Source organism: Megascapheus bottae, chromosome 7 (assembly GCF_031878675.1).
Source record: "Megascapheus bottae isolate mThoBot1 chromosome 7, mThoBot2.hap1, whole genome shotgun sequence".
Taxonomy (NCBI): Eukaryota; Metazoa; Chordata; class Mammalia; order Rodentia; family Geomyidae; genus Megascapheus; species Megascapheus bottae.
The window spans coordinates 61,024-77,128 of record NC_143515.1 but is presented as its reverse complement, the minus strand read 5'-3'; the positions used below and the strand labels follow the sequence as shown (position 1 = coordinate 77,128).

Genomic DNA, 16,105 nt, shown 5'->3' with positions numbered 1-16,105 from the left:
AGGATACTGCATCAAGAAATTTCACCTGGAATGCCTTTTTATCTATTTATTTGGTGGGTCATGGGGCTTGAACTCTGGGTCTCAGTGGGTTCCATGAGCTTTTCAGCTTCATGCTAGCACTTGACCACTTTGAGCTACGGAACAACGTCAGGTTTCTGGTGGTCAATTGGGAATAGGCTGCTTTAGAACAGCGATCCTCAGATCTCAGCCTCCTTCTGAGTAACAAGGATGACAGGTGTCGCCAGTGCCCAGATTTGAATGAGAATTGAAACTTTCAAATATGAGTATTTCTACCATTTTCCTTTTTCCTTTTAAAGAAAATTAGGTCAATATTTGCAAGAGAAAAATTTTGTTCTTCCGTCATTTTCTCATCCTAAGTCTTAATAGGAAGTTGCTATGAAAATGAGGTTCTAACTTCTGTAGATAACATGGCAGAATAGTTCATTTGATAACTATGATTATCAGCTGCTTCTTCATCCAGCTTAACTCTGTGTTCTTATTGATGGACTCCCTTGAGAACAATGCAGCAGTGGACTAGCAATGGAGGGATCGGGGAGCGGATCAGCTCTCTATGCCTTTCCTGGAGACGGTCATGGACATAAACTTGGAGAAGTTGTGGTTTCAAAAGGTGGTACCATATGCACCCTATCTTCCCCCACAGATCCAGACTTTCACAGGGCAACCCACTTCCCAGGGCTGCAGGCATCAAAGATTTTATTTGTTATCTCTAAACACACAACTCCTCAGGCTTCATCTTTCTCAAAGGAGCAGCCCCACTCTCCCTTGGCTCTTCTCACTCTGTTGCCCCCACCTGGATATTTGCATACTGCTCTCTAGGGAGGACCTTCCTCTCTGAGTCTGAGATAAAGGCTCAGCTCTGAACTTGCCTTGACCAGTGAAGACTCCTCATTTCACTCCTAGAAATGATGACCTTCTCTCAGCTCCTGTGGCTCTTAATGCTCTGGATCCCTGGTAAGGAGAAAGGGAGATGAGGAGTGAGAGTGGGTGGGAGGGTGAGTTCTCAGGACCCAGCTGTATTTTATCTATGAGTAAGATGTGCAGGTCTTGTTATCTATAATTGGACAAGTGAGGTTTAGATCTGGATGAGTGAGAGATATTGCAGAAAGAAGTAGAACTTGTGCTCGGGTACAGATTTTATTTATGAAAATAATAAATTTTAGTGACTTATTGATGTGTTAAGATACCACTATTCTTAATGCTTAATACTTTGAGATTGTGAATCAAACTGTGAAATATGAATACCAGGTTGTATACATATATAACAAAATCAAAGCAATAAAAGCCTGGCTATCTATGTATACAAACTTGCACTTCTGTCTTATTCTAATTTCAGGATGCAGTGGAAATGTTGTGCTGACCCAGAATCCACGTTCCCTGGCTGTCACCCTGGGAGAACCGGCTTCCATCTCCTGCAGGTCTAGCCAGAGCCTCTTACATAGTGATGGAAACACGTATTTGAATTGGTTTCTGCAGAAGCCAGGCCAGTCTCCACAACTTCTGATCTATGCTGTTTCCAACCGATATACTGGGGTCCCAGACAGATTCAGTGGCAGTGGGTCAGGCACAGACTTCACCTTGAAAATCAGCAGGGTTGAGGCTGAGGATGTTGGAGTTTATTACTGTTCTCAGAGTACACATGCTCCTCCCACAGTGATACAGCCCTGAACAAAAACCTCCCTTCTGGCGGGGCACTGCATTCATGGGTGGCTGTTATGTGGAGCAGCTGAGCAGATGGTCTGAGTCTACCAGGAAAGGAGATTGTATTGTTTATGTGAGAGGGACTCTGACTTGAGAAAAAGACAATGTAACAATCAGATTATATACAATCTGTGGTATACATGAAACTACAAAGATCCAGAGACTACAGATAAATCATAGGTGTTTCACTATTAGTCTCTACAGTGGTATTATAGCTTAGCAGATGTATATGAATCAAATGTATTCTTTGATTTTTTCCATTAGTATTGAATCTTTAAAGACTTTCATCAAGCATGTGGTTCTGGTACAAACCTATCCTTCATACTCTGTTTTCTGCTGAGAAGCTGGAAGCCCAGTTGTGTCTTTTTGCTTATCTATTCTGTTTGTTTCCCAAATCTTGCCTGACCATCAATCTTTTAACACAGTTTGTTCACTTTTTATTGTTTGGATCAACCTGGGACAGATAACATACTGGACCCTGTGCAAGGGTGTCTTGGCCTTCTGTGGCCCAGGGCTCTGGCTCTAGTGCAGACAGTGGAGTAGACTGAAGCCCTATGATGAATTCATAGGTCTCAGATGTCTGAGATTAAGCCCTTGTTCAAAGGGCACAACAATCACAGCCCTATCTTGTCAGCTACCATGACATGACCTTATTAGAAAAACTATGCCTTCAGTTATCATCAATGATTAGCAATATCTTGCACCTCTATCTCCTCAAACAGTTGCCATTTCCTTATAATGGGCCTTTCAGAGACCTGGAACTACGACATTGCAAAGTCCAGGCTCTGGAGGGTTTTCTAGCTTCCACCACTGCCCAGTGTGCATCTGTCTGTCATGGCATACATTCTTTTACCATGATGATCTGAAATCCATCTGAGAAACTAAAGGATAAAAGTAGAGATGTCTTTCTCAGGAGAAATATAGGTCAGGAATGTAAGTGAACAAATGGAATATCTTTAATCACTCATGAAACTTGTGACAGGAATAGTTAATCCATAAGTATTTATCCACAAGTGTAGTGTTTTTTAAGAGACTAGTCAGAACCAGCCCAGAGTTGATTCTATTTTCTCCTGTATCCAGCATTTGACAATCTTACCCTGGCTCCACATTGTGCAAGTCACCAGAGAAAAGAAGTTAAATGGTCACTGTGCCTCCTGTGTGGAGCTTTTAAGGAAAATGGAGGAGAATGGAAAAGGTATAGGGCAGACTCGATCCTCAACAGGCCAGGAATGCTTGAGGAACTGTGAGGGATACAGATCTTCCCACGGGATTGGAGGTTGTGCTAGGGACTGGATTTGGGGTAGGAGGCTTCTATAGGGCTTTACAAAGAAGCAAAAATAAAATTGAAAATGGTGATGGTTTCCTGGGAGCCCAGGGTGGTGTCTTGGCCAGGCCCACAGTGGAATGCTCCACCTTGGTGTGGGGGCCATTTTCCCCTGGAGGGAACAAGCACACAGGAGCATGCACCTGGTGCTTTGCTTGACCTTGGGGAATAAGACAGGACTCAATTCTTCATACTTTAGACACATAAAAAGATTGGGCTTGGAGGGAAGGGGAAGATCCTTCACCGCTGATACAGGGAGATTGGCAGCGACATGTCATCACTACTTCCCATCCCAGAATTTGGCCACCTGGGTTATGGTCCTGGAGCCTTCTTGTAAATATCTGTGAATATTTTATGTGGAGTCTAAGATTATGCCAACAAAGTGCCATGTACTATCCTACTGCAAATTGAGATATTGCATTATTCTCAACCTTTGACAAGTCATGGAAAACCTACCCTGAAAAATGCATACCCACTTGCTGAATAAACTGATGGAACAATCATTTACCGAAACGACTGCAAAGAAGCACAGCTAATCATTTTTATACCAAAGCAGAAATATGATTGCCATCCTTAAGCACTTGTTACAAATGCAAAGTACCTGATTCTACTTGTCTCAAGAAATAAAGATCTGCATTTTAACATAATGACAAGATAGCAGGCATCCAGGGAACAGTTTCGATTCCACACTGAAAGAGATTTTTACCTTAGCAAGTGAAGTCCTCTGTGGAAGGATAGGACAACACATCCAGGTTCTTGGAAAAGTAACAGAAACCAATTTTCATTCTTGGATTCTGACTTTGAAATTTATATATTATTCATTAGTTGTACTGTCCAATCCCTTGAAATTTAATGGAGGCATTGTTTTCAATGACTTGATGAACTATAAAGACAAAATGATTTAAATTTTGTGTTTCTGTTCTGGAGATAATTGGACATACAGTTGTTTTCATAGCCTGAGCACAGGACAAGCATCCATGATGTGAAGTGGTCATTGCCCTTTGATCTTTGTTCAAGATCAACAAATTCACAAGGGAGACAAGCCCAGTGACCTCAGCGCTGTCCAGCCAAGCCCTGCCCCAATGTTCAATTCATTGCAATTGTGAACTTCTATGCACTCACATAAATGCTTTGTGTTAAGAGCCACTGGGCTTGGATGTGTTTGTTACACACCATTATTGTTGGCTTGCTGACTGATTTAATATCAAATACCCACAACTATAGTTAGATGCATTGTTATAAGAATTAGCTACAAAATCATAAATATTTAGAAAGTAATAAGAAAGAAAATGCATCCAGTGATAAACACAAAACTATGTAAATAATGGAATATAATTAGGTCTACCAGGAACTTTCTGACAGGATGTTAACTTGCAAAGATACCCATGAACCTCAATACCTGTCAGAGGACCTGGAAAGGGGATTATGTAAACATGTAATATTACTGATGGTCAGAACTTCACAGGAATATTTATATTAACAAATAAAAGGTGTATTTGTACATGTACAACTGTGTAAAGTTCTCAATTTACTTCTGGTACTACCTCTTTCCAATGACTGCATGGGGATTGATAGGACTGAGTGAGATTATCACTTAAAATGCTGTACGAGACCCTCTTTGAGAATATGCAGAAAAGCCAGTGAGAAAAGGGGTGCTGGGAAATGTTCTTCCTGTAGACTGTGTGACATGGGGTTCATAGCTGACCACTGTGTGGTCATATGGCCCAACTCTCAGGATTTGGTCAGGAGCACATTGCCCAAGAACATTTCCACATGCTTCCAAGTTATCATCAGCAAGTTGTAAGTAAGTAAGAAAGTTCCCTTAAGTGGCTGTGAGTTTAGCCTAGTGGTAGAGTGATTGCCTAGCATGCACGAAGATCCACGTTCAATTCCTCGGTACCACATACATAAAAAACATCCGGGAGTGGTGCTGAGGCTCAAGTGGTAGAGCTCTAGCCATGAGAAAGTCCAAGGAAAGGGTTCATGCCTTGAGCTCAAGCCCAGGACTAGCAAAAAAAATTCCTTAAGATAGAGGTCAATGGAAATTGATTTTTAAATAATATAGATAAGAATCTCTTCACAAATGCATAAAGGTCTTCTGTAACAAACTAAAAAAGCAAACTGGACTAGGGGAAGAATCTACCAATGCATCATGTATCCTCAACTTGCAGCAATAGACACTGGTCAGTCATTTTATGAAGAGAGTATTTTGTGAAGAGAGTGTTTTACTATATTCATCATGTGTCTTTATGAAAAATAGTCTTCTTTATTTGTTTCAAGTGAGGACTGAGGATGAAGAGAAGGAAATTTTTTTCTGAAAAGTAATATTCTTGATATTCTCAGTAACTGTTACCTTCATGTTTTTTATATATTAAGAGATATTTGAGATATTGTCTATACATTACAATAGTCTTTTCAGCATTCAAAATATACTACCTGTGAACACATTCATGTGAGACACAGAGCAGTAGGGAGCTGAGTAGTTAGTAGTGGAAAAGAAAACAAACATGTCATTAACCCTGGAAATATAAATGAGAGCTCGCTAGGTGTCTGGACACAAAATTTAAAAGCCTCATTTTCACTGCTATTTAGCTAAAATTTTTCTTTAATGTGTATTTTCCATCCTATACTATGCTTTATTAAAATAGTATAGTTAATTTTACAACACAGATTTTTGTCGCAGAATCTACACAAATCGTGGTATAGATCTCCAAAAAGTGGTGAAACATGTCCATGTCAAGACATAAAATGGCTTCCTGTCTCTGGGTAGAATGAGAAGACAGTGCACTTTGCAGGCACCTTTGCATTTCAATACTTGTTTGAATTCTTGATAAAGCACAGGCAACTAGTCATCCAAGCAGACTTCTTAGACTTCCTTCAGTGCAAAGAGAATCTCATATTTTTATGAGATTTCTCCCATATTTATGAAGCCCCCCATCACTGCACCTCAGGAAATCTAGTTTTACAACTTTCCTAAGACATCTCAAATCCCTCTGTCACCAAGAGATTGAAGGTGACACAACTCCCTCTAGGAATAAAAGGTGACATACCTTCAGTTCTTCAGTTCTGGTGGAGATTTTTTCATTTATTCTTACCCTAAACATAAAGAACCATATTTAGGAAGTATGCAGAAACAGTACCACAAAATGAATAACATGAATATGTTGAATAAGTCAAACAGGATCTCTAATTTCACAGAGCTTTCATATGAAGGAAAAGGCCAGACAATGAGCAAATGCCTCCTCTCCCCCCATGCAGCCTCCCCTGTGTCCCCTCACCACAAGCAACACTGCTGCTCAGGAGAAGTGGGCAGTGGGCATCCTGGACCATACCGTGTCTCCTCATCTCCTGACACGATTAGAGTTAGGGAAAGGGGAAGAAGTTAAGGTTGAACAGTTTGTATTTCCTAAAACAAGCGAACAAATCACTTAGGTCATTTAACCCAATCACCCTTTGAAAAAGGATGTGAGGTTTTCATTCCGTCACATCTCTGCAGTCAGAAATATCCAGACACAGAAATCAGGGCATTTAAAACCCAGAAGGAATAATACAAGGACCTCGGGCATGGACATTCGAAATTATATGAAGATCTAGGTTGGTAGTAAAGATTGTTCAGGCATGAAGGGAGAAAACACTAGCTTTTCTAGAGAAGACTGGACAATAAAGTCAGAGATACAGGAGAAGATAAGGCTGAGCAGCACAATACAGAAGTCCAGGCATTTTCTTCTCAAAGAGGTCTTCTTTCTTATTTCACCTCTATGGATTTCATTACAGGAAAGCAATGCCGATAAGTTGCTACATACAGATTACTAGTAAATCAAAACAATTCCAAGCTTTCTGTTCTGGATAAATGAAACATGGGCCGAGTTTGTGTTGCCATAATTTGCTCATAAATTTCTAAATCTATCTCTTCAATAGACAGGTCTTTTCTCAGATAAAGAAATAAAAAGAAAAGAGGCTGACATGATCAACCCACAGGAAAGGAACTTGGTGATTACCCTCTGAGTTTCTAACTTATTCTGTTATCTGACAGGTCTCCTGAGACTCAGAATGGTGCAGTCACTGAGATGAGGCAGCTGGACCTCTGTGCTTATCCCTGCCCAGAGGCTGCTGATTTGCATGGCCAACAGCACAGCCCACTGTCCTCAGCACTTCTTCATAGACTGCTGCTCCCCCTGTGCAGCAGAGAGTCCAGTCAGCACCCAGCATGGACATGAGGACTCCTGCTCAGCTCCTGGGGCTCCTGCTGCTCTGGATTCCAGGTAAGGAAGGACCATGATGGGGAATAACACAGATTACTGTGAACCATTATGCCTCAATTTTCAATTAATTCATGTTTCCACACCGGAGCCAGGTGTAACATCCAGATGACCCAGTCTCCATTATCACTGTCTCTGTCTCTCAGAGACACAGCCACCATCACTTGCAGGGCCAGTGAGTACATTGGGTTTGTTTTAGCCTGGCACCAGCAGCAACCAGGGACAGCTGGCAGACCCCTGATCTATAATGCACATAGTTGGAAGTCTGGAGTTCGATCCTGGTTCAGTGGCAGTGATTTGGGACAGAGCTTACTCTCGCCATGAGCAGCCTGCAGCCTGAAGATGCTGCCACTTACTACCTGAAGTCAAATAAGAAGAGAGGGCCACGGAGTTCTCACCACCTGCACAACCAGATGGTATAACTAGAAGAAGCTGAGGAATTTCCTCTCAACTATCCAACCTCTGTTTCTTGATTCTTGGATAGGCTGTCCACATGCCTAATGGCCAAAAGTAAAGGAAAACGATACTATCTATCTTTCTCTTCTCCGTTGTTTACTTCATCATTCTAGACACTTGGCTGTTGCTTCTCTTATTAGTTTTCTCCTTTCTACAATACTCTTTGGAAATTTTTTTCCATGGGGGAACAGGGACTAAGCTACTCTTTCCCTCTTCTGGTTTCCAACTGTGGAGTCACTCTAGGTTCTTGATTGATAAAAGGCAATGCTTGGGAAATGATTTTCTTCTCCATGTGCCCTGTGCTCCAGTTAATCCAGACAAACATGGAAACCAACACTGTTCTCATTGATTTTAGGCACAACTTGAATTTTCTTGGACCTGACTGTTGAATTTAGACTTGGCTCTGCAAAAGAAAGTCTCACCCTTGTACTGATAACATATCACTCTGATCCGCCATCTCACTTCTGTCCACACAAATCACAACACATCTGTGTGGATTCTGTTGATACAGTCCAAACCCCCCTGCCTCCCAGCAGCTGCAGACTGGCCCGAGGGGTTCATCCAGACCATGCATATCAATCGTTTACCTCCTGTTTATTATTTCTGAGGTTCTCCTAACTCCTGTAGGTGTCTTGTTATGTGTGAGAGCTGCTATCTCTTGTGTAAATGGAGAAGGTGAGGAAGATTTCAGATGGAGTCAAAGCATGATGTGTTGAAGACTGCCACAAAGAAAAAGGGGTTGGGATGAAGATGCTTCTCAATGCCACTGTGTACTTAAAACCAACACTACAGAGAATTCTGAAAGATGTTCTATACATAGAAAACCAAAATAAATGCAATATAGGGAAAGAAATGGCACCTAAACAGCATACCACCTAAGGACCACAAGAACTGTCAAGACACAGGCCCAAATAAAAGCTTTTAAAAGTGGTAGGACCTAATAAATATCTCTCAATCCTAACTCTCAATATCAATGGACTCAACTCTCCAATTAAACGGCATAGGCTGTCTAGTTGGATCAAAAAGCAAGAGCCAACGTTCTGCTGTCTTCAAGAGACACATCTTACCCAAAAAACAAGCATCTTTTGAAAGTGAGAGGTTGGAATAAACTCTATCAAGCTAACGGCCCCCATAAACAGGCTGGAGTTGCCATCCTCATATCAGATAAAATAGACTTCAAACCAAAATTAGTAAGAAAAGACAAAGAAGGTTACTACATACTACTAAAGGGATCTTTCCTCCAGGAAGACATAACGATCCTAAATATTTACACACCCAATCCTGGAGCTCCAAACTTCATCAAGCAAACTTTACTTACACTGAAACCATACATAGATCGAAATACAGTGATTGTCGGTGACTTTAACACACCACTTTCACCTATGGACAGATCAACAAGGCAAAAACTCAACAGAGAAATCTTAGAACTGAACAACTATATAGACCAACTAGATCTAACAGACATCTGCAGAATATTCCACCCAGCAACAACACAATATACGTTTTTCTCAGCAGCACATGGAACATTTTCCAAAATAGATCACATGTTAGGCCATAAAACAAACCTGGACAGATTCAGAAACACAGAAATTATTCCATGCATACTCTCAGACCACAAAGGCATCAAACTGGAACTGAACACACATCTCCACCAACGAAAACCCTGTAACTCATGGAGACTGAACAACACATTGTTGAATCACCAATGGGTCATCGAAGATCAGAACAGAAATCCAACAGTTTATGAAATTTAACAGTAAGGAGCACACAAACTACCAACTCCTTTGGGACACAGCAAAGGCAGTACTCAGAGGAATATTTATAGCGCTGAGTGCCTACAACAACAAGTTGGAAAAATTGCAAACCAACAAGTTAATGTCTCACCTTAAGCTCCTGGAAAAAGAGCAATAAACCAACCCTAATCCCAGTAGAAGAAAGCAAATTATTAAAATCAAAGCAGAATTAAATGATTTGGAATCCAAAAAAACTATAGAAAGAATCAACAAAACAAGGAGTTGGTTCTTTGAAAGAATTAACAAAATTGACAAGCCCTTAGCAAATCTTACCAAAAAAAGAAGAGAGCATATTGAAATAAACAAAATCGCAGATGAAAATGGTAATATCATGACAGAAATTACCAAGATCCAGAATATCATGAGGGAATACTTCTCAAACCTTTATGCCAACAAATTTGAGAATCTAGATGAAATGGATGAATTCCTAGCCAATATTAACATACCCACACTGAACCAAGAAGAACTAAGCCAACTCAACAGGCCTATTTCAAGCTCTGAAATAGAAATGGCAATTAGAGAACTTCCACCTAAGAAAATCCCAGGGCCAGATGGATTCACAGCTGAATTCTATAAGGTCTTCAAAGCAGAGCTCACACCAGTACTCCTCAAGCTCTTCAACGAAATTGAAAATGAAGGTTCCTTACCAAACTCATTCTATGAAGCCAGTATAACCCTCATCCCCAAACCAGACAGAGATTCATCAAAGAAAGAGAACTATAGACCTATATCTTTGATGAACATCGATGCAAAACTTCTCAACAAAATACTGGCCAACCGTCTACAACAACTCATCAAAAAAATTATACACTATGATCAAACTGGATTCATCACAGGAAGGCAAAACTGGTTCAACATACGCAAATCAATTAACATAATTCAACACATCAACAGGAGCAAGGACAAAAATCACATGATTGTCTCAATAGACGCGGAAAAGGCATTTGACAAGATCCAACCCCCCTGTATGTTAAAAGCTCTGGAGAAACTAGGAATCCATGGAACATTCCTCAATGTAATAAAGGCTGTGTATGAGAAACCTACTGCTAGCATTACACTTAATGGTGAAAATCTAAAGCCATTCCCTCTAAAATCAGGAACGAGACAAGGATGCCCACTCTCTCCACTCCTCTTTAACATAGTACTAGAATTCCTAGCCAGTGCAATAAGGCAAGAAGCAAGCATAAAGGGGATCCAAGTAGGGAAAGAGGAAATAAAACTATCCCTCTTTGCAGATGACATGATTCTGTATTTAAAGAATCCTATAGACTCTACTTCCAAGCTCCTTGAGCTGATTCAAAACTTTGGAAGAGTAGCAGGCTATAAAATCAACCCTCAAAAATCAACCTTTACGCCAATAGTGAGAGGAACGAGGCAATAATCAGGAAAGAAACTCCTTTCACAATAGCCTCAAACAAAATAAAGTACCTAGGAATTAGCTTAACTAAGAATGTAAAGGACCTTTTTGACGAAAACTTTAAAACCCTAAAAAAGGAAATTAAAGCAGAACTAAGGAAATGGAAAAACCTCCCATGCTCCTGGATTGGAAGAATCAACATCGAGAAAATGACAATCTTGCCAAGAGCTATCTACAAATTCAATGCAATACCCATCAACATCCCAATGTCATTCTTTAAAGAAATAGAAGAGGCAATCCAAAATTTCATATGGAATAATAAAAGACCCCGTATAGCAAAAACACTTCTTAGCAGAAAGAACAGCGCTGGAGGAATTTCAATTCCAAACTTTAGACTCTATTACAGAGCTATAATTCTCAAAACAGCTTGGTACTGGCACAGGAACAGGCCTGAAGACCAATGGAATAGAACTGAGGACCCAGATATTAAACCACAGACCTATGGCCACCTAATCTTTGACAAGGGAGCCAAAAAAATAGAATGGAAGAAAGACAGCCTCTTCAACAAGTTGTGCTGGCAGAACTGGTTAAGCACCTGCAGAAAACTAAAGCTGGATCCTTCTTTGTCACCTTGCACTAGAATTAACTCCAAATGGATCAAAGACCTGGAGGTAAAAGCTGACACACTGAAAACTCTACAGGAAGGAATAGGAGATACACTAGGCCTCCTTGGCACAGGTCGAAACTTTCTTAATAAGGACCAAGAATCACAACAAATCAGAGAAAGGCTGGATAAGTGGGACTGCATTAAACTGCAGCGCTTTTGTATGGCAAAGGACATAGCTAGTAAACTAATCAGGAAGCCTACAGAGTGGGAGAAGATCTTCACCAACCAAACAACGGACAAAGGCCTCATATCTAAAATATATCAACAACTCAAAAAATTGAATCACTCCAAAACTAACCTCCAAAGTAACAACCATCCCATTAAAAAATGGGGCAAGAGCTCTGAACATTCTTCTGCTTCAAGGGGTAGACCAGCACAAACCTCACAGCCGGGATTAAGAACATGCTGCCACATGTTGCATGCATTGACATGATAACCAAAGGTCCATTGGAATTTTTCTGACATGGAGCAGAGGCAGTAGGGATCCATGTTCATCAGTCAGATCTGTATTAAAGATTCTCTGCAACAAGGACATACTAAAGCTACGAGCACCATGATATACATTACAGCACTATTTACCATAGCAAAGACATGGAATCAACCCTGATGCCCCTCAAATGATGAGTGGATCAACAAGATGTGGTGTTTATACACAATGGAATTCTATGCTTCTGTCAGAAAGAATAATATCGCACAATTTTAAGGAAATGGAAAGACTTAGAAAAAAATCGTGTTAAGTGAAGTTAGTCAGACTCAAAGGAACATAGGCTTAATGGTTTCCCTCATTTGTCATAGTCATTAGAAACCTTGGGCTCTCCTGGCACAGATTTACAATAGAACAAAACCTGAACAATTAAGGTCATATAGGATGACACTAAATGAAAGGACCTCCAGGATATAGAAACCAAGGCCATATAATGAGTGATTGTTGTCCTTAATGTACTATGCTATCTCTTATCTCTTTTGCTGTTCCTTAGTTATCTCATATTGTTATGGGATTTCACCTTGTTATCTGATATATTGGATATATGCATATTTGGTTATTTGAAATCAGATAGGAAAGGGGGGAAAACTAGATTAGTGGTGGGGGAGGGAAATGGAGACCAAGACATGAGAAAGGGTATCAATGTATGTGAAGCAATTCACCTTCTATCTGGTGAATATAATGTAACATTTATATTAATCACAATAAAAATATAAGGAAAAAAAGCTAAAAAAAAGATCCTCTGTGTAACCATGGGGAGTAAAGCTCACCCCACCCCCCTTGAGTCTGTATAAGAATGTGTCTTTCTCTGGAAGTACTGTGAGCATTTTTGCATAGTCAGTTACTAGATAATATGCAATAGAGAAACTGGCCCTGTGACAGAGCATGTATTGGATTACCATGGAACTCAAATGGGTTCTTTTACCCCTCCCAGAAGTTTCCATACCCTTTGAGACTGTGTATGAAACTTAGTAACCATCAGCCAAAACACAATCAGTGATTTTCACTGTGATGTCTTATACTCACTGGCCCTTACTTCTGCTTTATTGGGGAAGCCATACAACTCATTATACTCTTTAGCTGTTTTGTATACATGCAGTACTTGTTTGATACTTTCATTCTAACAAAATTCTAACTAGAACCAAAAAAAAAATCCTTTCCGTAATGACTTACAGCGATAGCATTGGGTATAATAATCATAAAAATGAAAATGTAATTAAACATATCAACACATTACTCTTACAGTATTATTATGTGAAAATAGGTATGACTTGTTTATTCTGGCTGGAACTCTAGGCTATACACTCTTTCTTAAAATGGCATTGTAAGACTTTTCCATAATACTGGTAATGTTAATGTCATACATTTGCATGGTAAGAGAACATTTTCATCACCATGGTAAGATAAAAACTTTGATCAAGAGAATCAATCAGCTTAGAGAAAAATCTTAAAATAAAGGATAGAAGTCCTAACTGGACTTGGGAAGGACTTCAATTTGACATTAGAACTTCCTGATTTCAATGGTATTCCTATCATCTGGTCCTTAACACCAGGAAAACACTAGGGGGCACTCAAGTCACATATGTACAGACATTTTCTCCATGGCAACTTCTGGACTAAATTTTCCTGACTGTTCCTTAACAGTTAACTTACATTTGAAGTCACCAATGGCTTCCACTTCTAGCTAACTAAGACACTTGAAAATAAGTGGTTCAAGTCCATCCTGGGCAAAAAGAATTCACAATACTCCTTCTGAGCTGATAGAGCTGGACACAATGATGTGTAGCTGATCTAAGCTGTGAGAGAGGATAAGATTTGGAGGTTTGTGTTTCCATTGCTTCTTTCCTTGAAAGAAGAGACAGGACTTAGGCATACTGAACAGGACGCATAGTCCCCTTGTCTGCTGTTGCTGGAGCACAGGAGAGACCACAGAGCAAAATTCTACCTTTAAATTGTATTCAGATGCAGAGAAGAACATTAAGAACCGTCTCCTTAGGGGGTAAGAGAGTTAAACTCAGCAGCAATTTAGAAAACAGGCAGATTCCATTCAAAGTATCCTGGGGTTCAAGACTGTACTCCATCCATGAAGAGTTTAGAGTATCCTTGGGCTTTCTGACTAGATATCACTTATAAACTAAGGATACTCCCCTCTTGAGCACAAAGGCCAGGCTGTGAATCAGCCTCTCCTGAAACAGTGTGGGATGGGCTCTATGGAATGAAAGAGTCTACGGTGCAGTGTGCTGTACCTGTGGGCCTATCATGTTCCTCAACTCACCATTATCTATTTCTAGGGGATGGCAAAAAATTCCCTAAACAAGCACTTGTCCACACCACAGGAATTACAGCATCTAGACAGTGTCATGTACCCAAATTAAAGCATTTGCCCGCAGAAGAGAAACTACAGGACAACTCACCTGCCTTTTTCTTAATGATGGCCAAATAGGAGACACTTAGAAACAATTTTGGGTCATAGAAAATCAACAGGATTATGACTTTCCAGCATGGTAGAGGTTATGTTGTGAAAACAGTTTTCATTTTGTTTTCCTCATGCTTGTTCATTCTCTTTGCTAGACTGTCTTCTACCATGTGCGCCATTGCTCCAGCCCAGCTTCTTGAAAGTTAATTGGGATTTCATCATGATCCTTGATCTCTCCAGACTTCTGCATGGCTAGAAATATGTCGGGAGCAAGAGTGGAATCAAACTGTACTTTGATTTGCATCAGATAATTGCTTGATTGTCTTATTGTTTTTTGGCCTTCTCCTGTTCAATTGATCTGAGATTTACCATATGAATGTAACCCCCAACAGTTCCCTGATTAACCATCTGGATGTAACACCTGGCAGTGCCCTGGTCTCAAGAAGGGATATAAACTTTGAGTTGAGAATAAATGGGGGCTGCAGTTTTTGCCTGGGCTGCAGACCTCCCGGACCCGATGTGTTTGTCTCTCTTCTAATTTTTCCAGTCCCTGCCCCCTATTTCAGGAACCCCAATTTGCTGCCGGTAGGCCCCGGCATCTGGCGCCCGAACAGGGACCCTGAAAATCTGGGACGACGGTGGAGGACCCCGCTGTGGTGAGTAACACATCGTAGGACTATTAAGAGAGGATCTTAAGAGAGTGTATAGTCAGGAGTAAAAATTATGGGTCAAGTTAATAGCCATAGGTCATTTGTACCGATCTTAACAGACCTACTTGAAGCCCACGGAACGTGGGTGGAAAAAGGGGTGCTTCAGAGCTTCCTACAGTTTGTCGAGGAGGCATGCCCGAGGTTTTTAGAGGAGAAATTCCAAAAAACCTGGCAGCAGATAGGAAAAAGAATTCAAGAATATTATAATGTATATGGCCCCGAAAAGACCCCAGTAGAGGCTATTGATGTATGGAATCTAGTAAATGAATGCATAGATCCTCAACATGAGAATGCTGAACTTAATCTTGAATTAAGGGAAATTTATGAGTTAAAGGACCCTTCTGAAAAACCTGAGGCTGAGCCATATGCAGCAGCCCAAGAGAGTCTAAGTGAGATCTTGAAAAGGGAACAACAACCAGTAGATATTGAGTATCAGAATTCAGGTTTGAATATCAAGGAGGAAAGTTATGATGAGTCAATGGAGGGCCGGGTGGCTACGATAGAGAAGAAGTTAGAAGAAATGCTACATTTTCTATCGAAAATGGGGATGGAGCAGAGAGTCCCCCCAGAAGTAGGAAAGAAAGATGACCCTCAGGCCACTATGATGTCTGATTCTAAACCTTACCCCTCACACCCACCGCCACCGGCTGCAGCCTTACGGCCTCAATCCCTTTTTCAACCTTTAGGCAAGCCTAAAGGCCCTAGCAACAAGTCCCTTTTAACAGGCACCACAACCAGGCACAGTGCATTGCAATTAAACCTGACTCAGGCTGCTAGAGAGAGGGAAGATATTTCAGGGCCTCGATGCTTCCCTAGTTTAGTTGATCATGATGAACAAGTATACCATCAACCTGTTCCTGTTAAACTATTACAGGATTTAAAAAAGTGCCTGCTCCCAATATGGGCCAACTGCCCCTTTT

General features: G+C 40.6%; 1 pseudogene; it reads left to right on the top strand.

The window, feature by feature from the left end:
• Positions 1-988: 988 nt before the first annotated feature.
• LOC150060149 (Ig kappa chain V-II region 26-10 pseudogene) lies at positions 989-7,260 on the top strand (annotated as a pseudogene).
• The last annotated feature ends 8,845 nt before the right edge of the window (positions 7,261-16,105 follow it).